Here is an 8,855-nt window from a genome sequence, read left to right as displayed (position 1 = left end):
ACTCCAATACTTTGGCCACCTGATGCGAAGAGCTGAATCATTGGAAAAGACCCTGATGCTGGGAGGGATTGGGGGCAGGAGGAGAAGGGGACAACAGAGGATGAGATGGTTGGATGGCATCATTGACTCGATGGACATGGGTTTGGGTGGACTCTGAGGGTTGGTGATGGACAGGGATGCCTGGCATGCTGCAGTCCATGGGGTCGCAAAGAGTCAGACACGACTGAGCGACTGAACTGAACGGAAACTTTTACTACAAACTGTCTCCACTTTAGTTCTGAAACAACTGAATACCTCTCAAAGAATACCTGGGCCTATGGCTACTAGCTACTGACAAGTCCCTGGACATTTAGAACTGCACAGATGACCACGCTCCACTCCACTTTGGTTGATTCCAAAAAACCTAGTTCTTGTTGTTCAGTCACAAAGTCGTGCCCAACTCTGTGACCCCATGAACTGCAGCACACCAGGCTTCCCTGTCTTTCACTATCTCCTGGAACCTCCTCAAAATCATGTCCATTGAGTCAGTGATGCCATCCAACCATCTCATCCTCTATCATCCCCTTCTTCTCTTGCCCTCAACCTTTCTCAGCATCAGAGTCTTTTCTAATGAGTCGGCTCTTCGCATCAGGTGGCCAAAGTATCGCTTCTTGAGCTCCAGGATCGGAGAAGGCAATGGCACCCCACTCCAGTACTCTTGCCTAGAAAATCCCATGGATGGAGGAGCCTGGTACGCTGCAGTCCATGGGGTTGCTAGAGTCGGACACGACTGAGCGACTTCACTTTCACTTTTCACTTTCATACATTGGAGAAGGAAATGGCAACCCACTCCAGTGTTCTTGCCTGGAGAATCCCAGGGATGGCGGAGCCTGGTGGGCTGCCATCTATGGGGTCGCACAGAGTTGGACATGACCGAAGCGACTTAGCAGCAGCAGCAGCAGCTCCAGCATCTGTCCTTCCAATGAATATTCAGGACTGATTTCCTTTAGGATTGACTGGTTTCATCTCTTTGCAGTCCAAGGGACTCTCAAAAGACTTCTCCAGCACCACAGTTTGAAAGCATGAATTCTTCAGTGCTCAGCCTTCTTTATGGTCCAACTCTCATATCCATACATGACTACTGAACAAACTATCACTTTGACCAGATGGACCCTTGTCAGCAAAGTGATGTCTCTGTTTTTTTAATATGCTGTCTAGGTTTGTCATAGCTTCTCTTCCAAGGAGCAAGTGTCTTTTAATTTTGTGGCTGCTGTCACCATCTGCAGTGATTTTGGGCCCAGGAAAATAAAATCTGTCACTGTTTCCACTTTTCCCCCATCTGTTTGCCATGAAGTGATGGGACTGAATGCCATGATCTTTGTTTTGTGAATGTTGAGTTTTAAGCCACCTTTTCCCACTTTCCTCTTTCACCTTCATGAAGAGTCTCTTTAGTTCCTCTTCACTTTCTGCCATTAAAGTGATATCATCTGCATATCCAAGGTTGTTGATATTTCTCATGGCAATCTTGATTCCAGCTTGTGATTCATCCAGACTGGCACTTTGCATGATGTACTCTCTACAGAAGTTAAATAAGCAGGATGACAATATACAGCCTTGTACTCCTTTTCCAATTCTGAATCAGTCCATTGTTCCATATCCGGTTCTAATTGTTGCTTCTTGACCTGCATACAGATTTCTCAGGAGGCAGGTAAGGTGGCCTGGTATTCCCATCTTTGAGAATTTTCCACAGTTTGTTGTAATCCACATAGTCAAAGGCTTTGGCATAGTCAATGAAACAGAAGTAGAAAACCTTAATTTTAAAGAAGTATCCCAGTGATTCTAATGCTGTTGGTCCAAAGTCCAACACAAACCTCTGGCAACTGGATCTCTTGTTTGCAGCCCTGAACCAGTGCAGTTCTAGGTCCACTTTAGGAATTTGGACCGACATGTTTTACCTAAAATAACTAAAGTATACTGAAATGAAGATATTTGAAAATAAATCACATTTCATTCACATGCACTTTTCTAAATTAACTTTGCTTTGTATTGGGTTGCCTTCCAAATGATCAGCTTTTTAGGAAGGGAGAACAGGGAATGATTTTCATACCAAGAAATTATCTTCCAAGCTGGCAGCATCTTGTCCATTTATCTCCAGGCACAGTCTTTTTGCACCCTAACCTTGTTATGTTCGAGATACTACAGCAGTCATAAAAGGCTAAGATTGAGAAGCTACCAGCAGGCAACCATCATACTTCCAAAAGTTGCTGAATTTGCAATAGTTCTTGTACTATATTTTCTGAGGTATACCAATCCAGCTGTCCTGAAATGTAACATTAAAAGCCATATGAGACAGCTATTAATACAATAGCATTACCAGCTTGCCTTGTCCCTCCAGGCAGACAATGGCTGCAAATTTAAGTGGTGTTCAGAGAGAAGTGGGGAGTGAAAGGCAGCTAAGAAAAATAGGCCTTATGCTCCCCAATATTGTGCCAAAGAAAACTATAAATTCAGAGTATTAGATGTTATGATATATTCTTTGCTTATCATCTCATTTTTATTCTCAGTCCTTTGGGGTGATAGTTTCAGGCAATTCATTTAATTTCCCTTGTTTTCAATTTCTTCATCTACAAAAAGGAGAGAAAATGTATTTTGCTGCCCTAGAGAGCATCCAAGATCTCAGCAAATTAAAAACGATTTAGTTTGTGAGTTCCATATTACCAATGAGGAAATGTGGTGCTGTTGCTACTGCTGCTGAGTCGCTTCAGTTGTGTCCAACTCTGTGCGACCCCATAGACGGCAGCCCACCAGGCTCCCCCGTCCCTGGGATTCTCCAGGCAAGAACAATGGAGTGGGTTGCCATTTCCTTCTCCAGTGCATGAAAGTGAAAAGTGAAAGTGAAGTCGCTCAGTCGTGTCCAACTCTTAGTGACCCCATGGACTGCAGCCCACCAGGCTCCTGCGTCCATGGGATTCTTCAGGCAAGAGGACTGGAGTGGAATGTGGTGCAGGAGAGTTCAAATGACAACTTTGAATTCACACTGCTGTGTAACAGCAGGGTTAAGCTTCAAATTCAGGTCTCCTGAATGTTTTTGTGTTGTTCTTGTTTGTTTTTGATATCCAAATTCATTTTTTTTATAATGGGTAGTTATTATATTTACAATAAAACTATTTATAATAGTGTTTCAGAACTAGAGTGCTGATTGAACTTTATGTTGATATAAACAATGTACAAGGATCTCTCTACAGGAGGGCCTTCCCCTTGATCCTACCCAGATAATCACTTTTGGTTTGTTTTATATTGTTTATTGATGTATGAAAGTAAATTTCAGCTCTATTTTATTAAAGAAATTTGGTCTCAAAGTTAAATGCCTGATTTCTTTTGCCTAAATGAATACAGGATCAATTCTTTTTCTGCCCAAATTGATCCCTTTTAAAAAGCATGATCTAGAGAAGGGATAGAGGAAATCTATAAGGATGATGTGGTGAAGGTCATCTTTTGGGTAGCTTTTGGCAAACTTAAGAGCCTTTTTAAGTTCAGAAACTTGATGGTAAGACTTTCTGGTTCTTATCTTAGTAGATGGGCTAAAATGAAACCAGCCAGAGGTTCAGAGGGATATAATTAGGTATAAGATAGAAGGAAAACAAGAGAGAAAGCAAGCAAAGAAGAACGGATGCTGTGAGCACTAGCTTTCCCTGGGGCTGGTGAGACAGTAGGGGTGTGGCTGACGAGGTGAGTACAGCCAGTCAACCCTGAGGTTTTAAAAAATGAAATACTTCCATCCTGAAGTGAGCTGGACAGGAGCGAGGTGCAAGGGAGGTGTGAAAAACACCGGGGCAGCCCTGTGGCATTTGGTTCAGGTCAGACACCAAAAATATCAGTAGCCCGCAGTCCTGAGCACAGCACAGGCCGCCAGATGCGAACACTCCACAGGGCTGGAAAGCACCCCTTCTGGGGACTGACAACTTTCCCCAAATTTACCTGCAAACCTTTTTTCCCCTTCATCTTTTTTTTTTTTTTTAATTTTAATTGTTTGGTCATGACATGAAGCATATGTGATCTTAGTTCCTCAACCAGGGATCAAACCCACATCCCTTGCTTTGGAAGTGCAGAGTCTTAACCAATGGGCCAGCAGAGAAGTTCTCCCACCTTCTTCGTTGTTGGATTTTTTTTTTTCTTCTTCTTTTTTTGCTGTTGTTCATCATGGTGTTTTGTGGAGGTTTTTCGCATCAGTTTTTATTTTTATTTATTTAGTGGCCACATCTGGCAGCATTCAGGATCTTAGTTCCCAACCAGGAATTGAACTTCTGCCCCTTGCAGTGGGAACACAGTCCTAACCACTGGACCACAGGGAAGTCCGTCCCCTTCATCTTTAAGATAAGACTTGAATCCCTAAGTTTCCTTCCTTAACTTAAAAACCAATAACCCTCATTTCCTAAGCATCTTTCTAGATTCTGCTAGAGGCTGCCCTATAACTGAGTCGGTTGCTTTCCTAATACCCTGAGTATGAACTGTTGATAAATTGAGATTCTAATGTTTAATATTTCAGTGTGATAACATTTGGAAAAAATCTTATTTGTCTTTTGAAGAACTTGATCTTAAACTACGATCATGATCATGATAGCAAGTTGCTTTTTTGAACCAGAAGTGATTTAAAAAATAGATAACTTCATTTTCAGCACATAACATACAGCTTCTGTTTATGTCAAAATCAGAAATTGGTTTCTACTGGGGGAGGAACAAAACCCTCCCTTTCACAGCAGGCAGTGGTTTAAGAAAGTGTTCTGCAGATTTTCCCAAAGCAAAAACCATACTTTCACTTCTGCAGTGTGCACAGCACCGAGCCGTCACTGAATTTGCAGTAATTTTCAAATGTGCCACACCCTGGCATCGAGTTAACAACTGGAGTCATTGGCACAGGCAGAAATCAGATCTCGTTTTTGGCAGTAGGGAACAAATGAAATACAGCAATTAGGGTCGGGACAGCTTCCCAGAAGCCAAGCGATGACTTTCACTGCAGCGTCACTGGCAGTTTCATTTCCTAAGGGTTTGGGGCTGACTGGACACCACCGTGAGTCCCCTGTGGCCAGGAACACCTGAAGCAAGAAATAAACATTCCTTATGAGCTAAGTTGCTTCAGTTCAGTTGCTCAGTCGTGTCCGACTCTTTGCTACCCCATGAATCGCAGCACGCCAGGCCTCCCTGTCCATCACCAACTCCCGAACTTCACTGACACTCACGTCCATCAAGTCAGTGATGCCATCCAGCCATCTCATCCTCTGTCGTCCCCTTCTCCTCCTGCCCCCAATCCCTCCCAGCAACAGAGTCTTTTCCAATGAGTCAACTCTTCGCATGAGGTGGCCAAAGTATTGGAGTTTCAGCTTTAGCATCAGTCCTTCCAAAGTAATCCCAGGGCTGATCTCCTTCAGAATGGACTGGTTGGATCTCCTTGCAGTCCAAGGGACTCTCAAGAGTCTTTTCCAACACCACAGTTCAAAAGCATCAATTCTTCGGCGCTCAGCTTTCTTCACAGTCCAACTCTCACATCCATACATGACCACAGGAAAAACCATAGGCTTGACTAGACTGACCTTTGTTGGCAAAGTAATGTCTCTGCTTTTGAATATGCTATCTAGGTTGGTCATAACTTTTAATTTCATGGCTGCAGTCACCATGTGCAGTGATTTTGGAGCCCAAATAATAAAGTCTGACACTGTTTCCACTGTTTCTCCATCTATTTCCCATGAAGTTGCTTCAGTCGTGGCCAACTCTTTGCAACCCTATAGACCATAGCCCGCCAGGCTCCTCTGTCCATGGGATTTTCCAGGCTAAAATCCTGGAGTGGGTTGCCATTTCCTCCTCCAGGGGATCTTCCCAACCCAGGGATCGAACCTGGGTCTCTTGCAACTCCTGCATTGACGGGCAGGTTCTTTACCAGTAGCACCACCCAGGAAGCCCAATGTTCCTTATACTCACTCAAGTAAACTTAGCTCCTTTCATCTTCTTTCTTTAAAGGAATGTCATTTTGATTATAGCAGGGAGTAAATGGCTAGTAGAGTAAAAGTGTGTCTGTGTTGACAGGTTCCAGGGTCAGGAAGTGACAGTCCCAACGGCCAGAACCTGCCCCCTCCATTGTACAGAGGATGTTTGATGCTGGGTTTACTGTGTTGTGTCAGGACAGGGGTCTTGTTGAGAACATGGGGTAAGACTCTATCCTGGGGGATAAAGAGAGGACTTTTCTTGGCATGGGTGGGGAGGGGAATTGGTCATTGCCAGGGAAGGAGGCTGGTCCTCAGGAAGGAGCCAGAAGTGGGAGGACAGCGTGGACAGACAGGAAGGGCAGCCCCTTCTTCTCATGAGACATATTGAGACATATTCAGACATTTAGGCGTATTCTGCAGCCCCGCCCCTCTGGGGGAAGGAGTGAGGTGGCTTCCACTGCAGGGGCCACCTGGGCGCCGGGTGGCAAGGCTTGTTCTGGGAGCCAGCAGATCCTGAATCACTCTCTGCAGCTTCCATTTAGGCTTAATTTTAGCTCACTCATGGCCGTGGCTGTAAGAAATTACAGATAGCTTCGCGTGTCTTCTGGGTCAAGGGGGAGTTGTACATGATGAGGGCGTGCTCTGGTCTCAAGTGGGACGGTCCCAAAGGGCTGGTGAGTGTGGGAAGGAGAAGGTGGCATATGGGCACCAGCTCCAGTGGCACTTTTTCCTCTGCTGCCCACCTTGGAAGTAGTTTATCCCAGAGTTACGCATAGGACTCTTGAGTCAGACTTTGTGGATTTATGTCTTCCTCTGTCATTCAATGGTCGTGACCTTGGGCAGGTTAGCTGCTCTGGGCCTCAGTTTCATTGTGTATGAAAGGGGCATGCAACAGGTTAGTTGTAAGGATTAAATGAGCTTATTGGATAACGTGTAAATGCTACTTCAGTGTTCACTTTTCTTTTAAGGATGCTGGTGGATTTCCTCACAACAGGGTCCTCAGGATCGCGGGTGAAATGAGCAAGCGCCTGCAGAAGGCAAGACCAAGGAGAAAAGGAGGCTGGAAAGACGAGCAGAGAAGAGGATGGTGTGGCCACCACGTGGCAATGAACAGGAAATGATGTAAAAAGACGCCCTGCACTGTCTCCTCCAGGAGAAATTGTCATGGCATGCCTGCTCCCCCCAACCTGGAGAGGACAGAGGTGAGATTTCAGCCTAGACTCAGGATCCTTGATGGGGACAGAAGGAGTTGATTCAAAGAAATCAACCCCCCCGAGATGAAAACTTCATATTTTATAGCACAGACTCTAAGGATATTTGGTGCCGCATCTCAAGGAGGAGCTGACGAAAGCCTCAGTCATAAGGAGAGTCCACTGGGCTCTGGTCTGCCGGCTGCTTCTCATGACATGTAAGATCTGAGGGTCCCCCATGGGCTTAGTTTCCTAGGGCTGCCATACAAATGCCCACAGACTGAGTGTGTTTGCTCACAACTCTGGAGGTTGGAAGTCCCAAATCAAGGGTGGCCAGGAGGTAAGAGCTGAAGTTCAGGATGAGTGACCCCCTCAGAGCATCCAGCTGCTGATGGGGCTTTCCGCAGGGCCCGAGTGTGCCAGCCACCAGGTGTCTCTGGTGAGGGCAGGATTTGCACAGAACAAGCTAAGGGCAAATGCGGCAGGGCGGGTGTTGCATAAAAAATCGTATCCTCATCTGTTTGTGCAGCCTCTCCACACCAGACTGCTTCAGTCTCCACCAGGGAATTGCAGCTCCTCAGGGCACCACAGAGAGGAAGGACAGGTCCTCTGCCCATGGACACAGCCCAGCTCCTGGCAGGAAGTATGGCCTGTTATTAGATGCAGCTGAGCAGGAGATACCAAGCCACTTTATTTTCAAACAGGCAAGAGCAGATCAGCGGCCCCTCCTTTTCATCTGGCGGGCATTTGCTTCCTGTGGCAGCACTAAGCAACTTCGCCCCTCCTGGTTGGAGGTGCCATGAGCGAACCGACTCCTCAGCACGGTGAGTCAGCTCAGATCCTGACAACTATGACCATTCCAGATGGTGAGGACATCAGTGACCATAATGACCCTTCCGGCCAGCGTCTGTAGCGGACTGTTCTCAGAACTGCAGGTGACAGACGCGAGCTTGTAGCCCGCAGAGATGTACAAGGGGTGCCTGCAGAGTCACCACCCTGATTCCACCAGCCACGGGTGGGGGTCAGTTGTTGTTATTCCTTCAGAGTCACAGCTCGCCAGAGGGGCCTGAGCCCAGCTCCAACTGTGAGAAGCAAAGAGCAATAAAAGACTCATTCAGCTGCGTAAGAAGTAGGTGCTCAGACAGGGAACGCCACTCAGTGCTCTGTGGTGACCTGAATGGGAAGGAAATCCAGAAAAGAGGGGATGCATGTGTACGTATAGCTGAATCATTCTGCTGTGTAGCAGAAACTACCGCAGCATTGTAAAGCAACCACGTTCATACATCCTGTTGCTCAGTCGTCTCCGACTCTCTGCAACAGCATGGACTGTAGCCCGCCAGGCTCCTCTGTCCATGGGATTCTCCAGGCAAGAATGCTGGAGTGGGTTGCCATTGCCTTCCCTAGAGTGTCTTTCAGACCCAGGGATGAAACCCCAGTCTCTTGTGTCTCCTGCATTGCAGGCAGATTCTTTACCATTGCGCCATCTGGGAAGCCCCAAAGCAACGATACTGTAGTAAAAAACATTTTTTAAAAAAATTAAAAGAAACAGGTGCTCAGACTGTCTTGGGGACCTTGCTGATGACAAGAAGGCTCTTGGTGGGATTCTTTGCTACTTTTACCTCAGTAGATTCACAGGCCTTAGAAGAAAAGACAGGCATCGAACATGCACATCTTTCAGTGTGAAGAAAAAAAAGCCATCTGCAGTTGC

The sequence above is a fragment of the Bos indicus genome, chromosome 17, assembly GCF_029378745.1.
Source record: "Bos indicus isolate NIAB-ARS_2022 breed Sahiwal x Tharparkar chromosome 17, NIAB-ARS_B.indTharparkar_mat_pri_1.0, whole genome shotgun sequence".
NCBI lineage: Eukaryota > Metazoa > Chordata > Mammalia > Artiodactyla > Bovidae > Bos > Bos indicus.
This window is presented reverse-complemented; position numbering follows the sequence as displayed.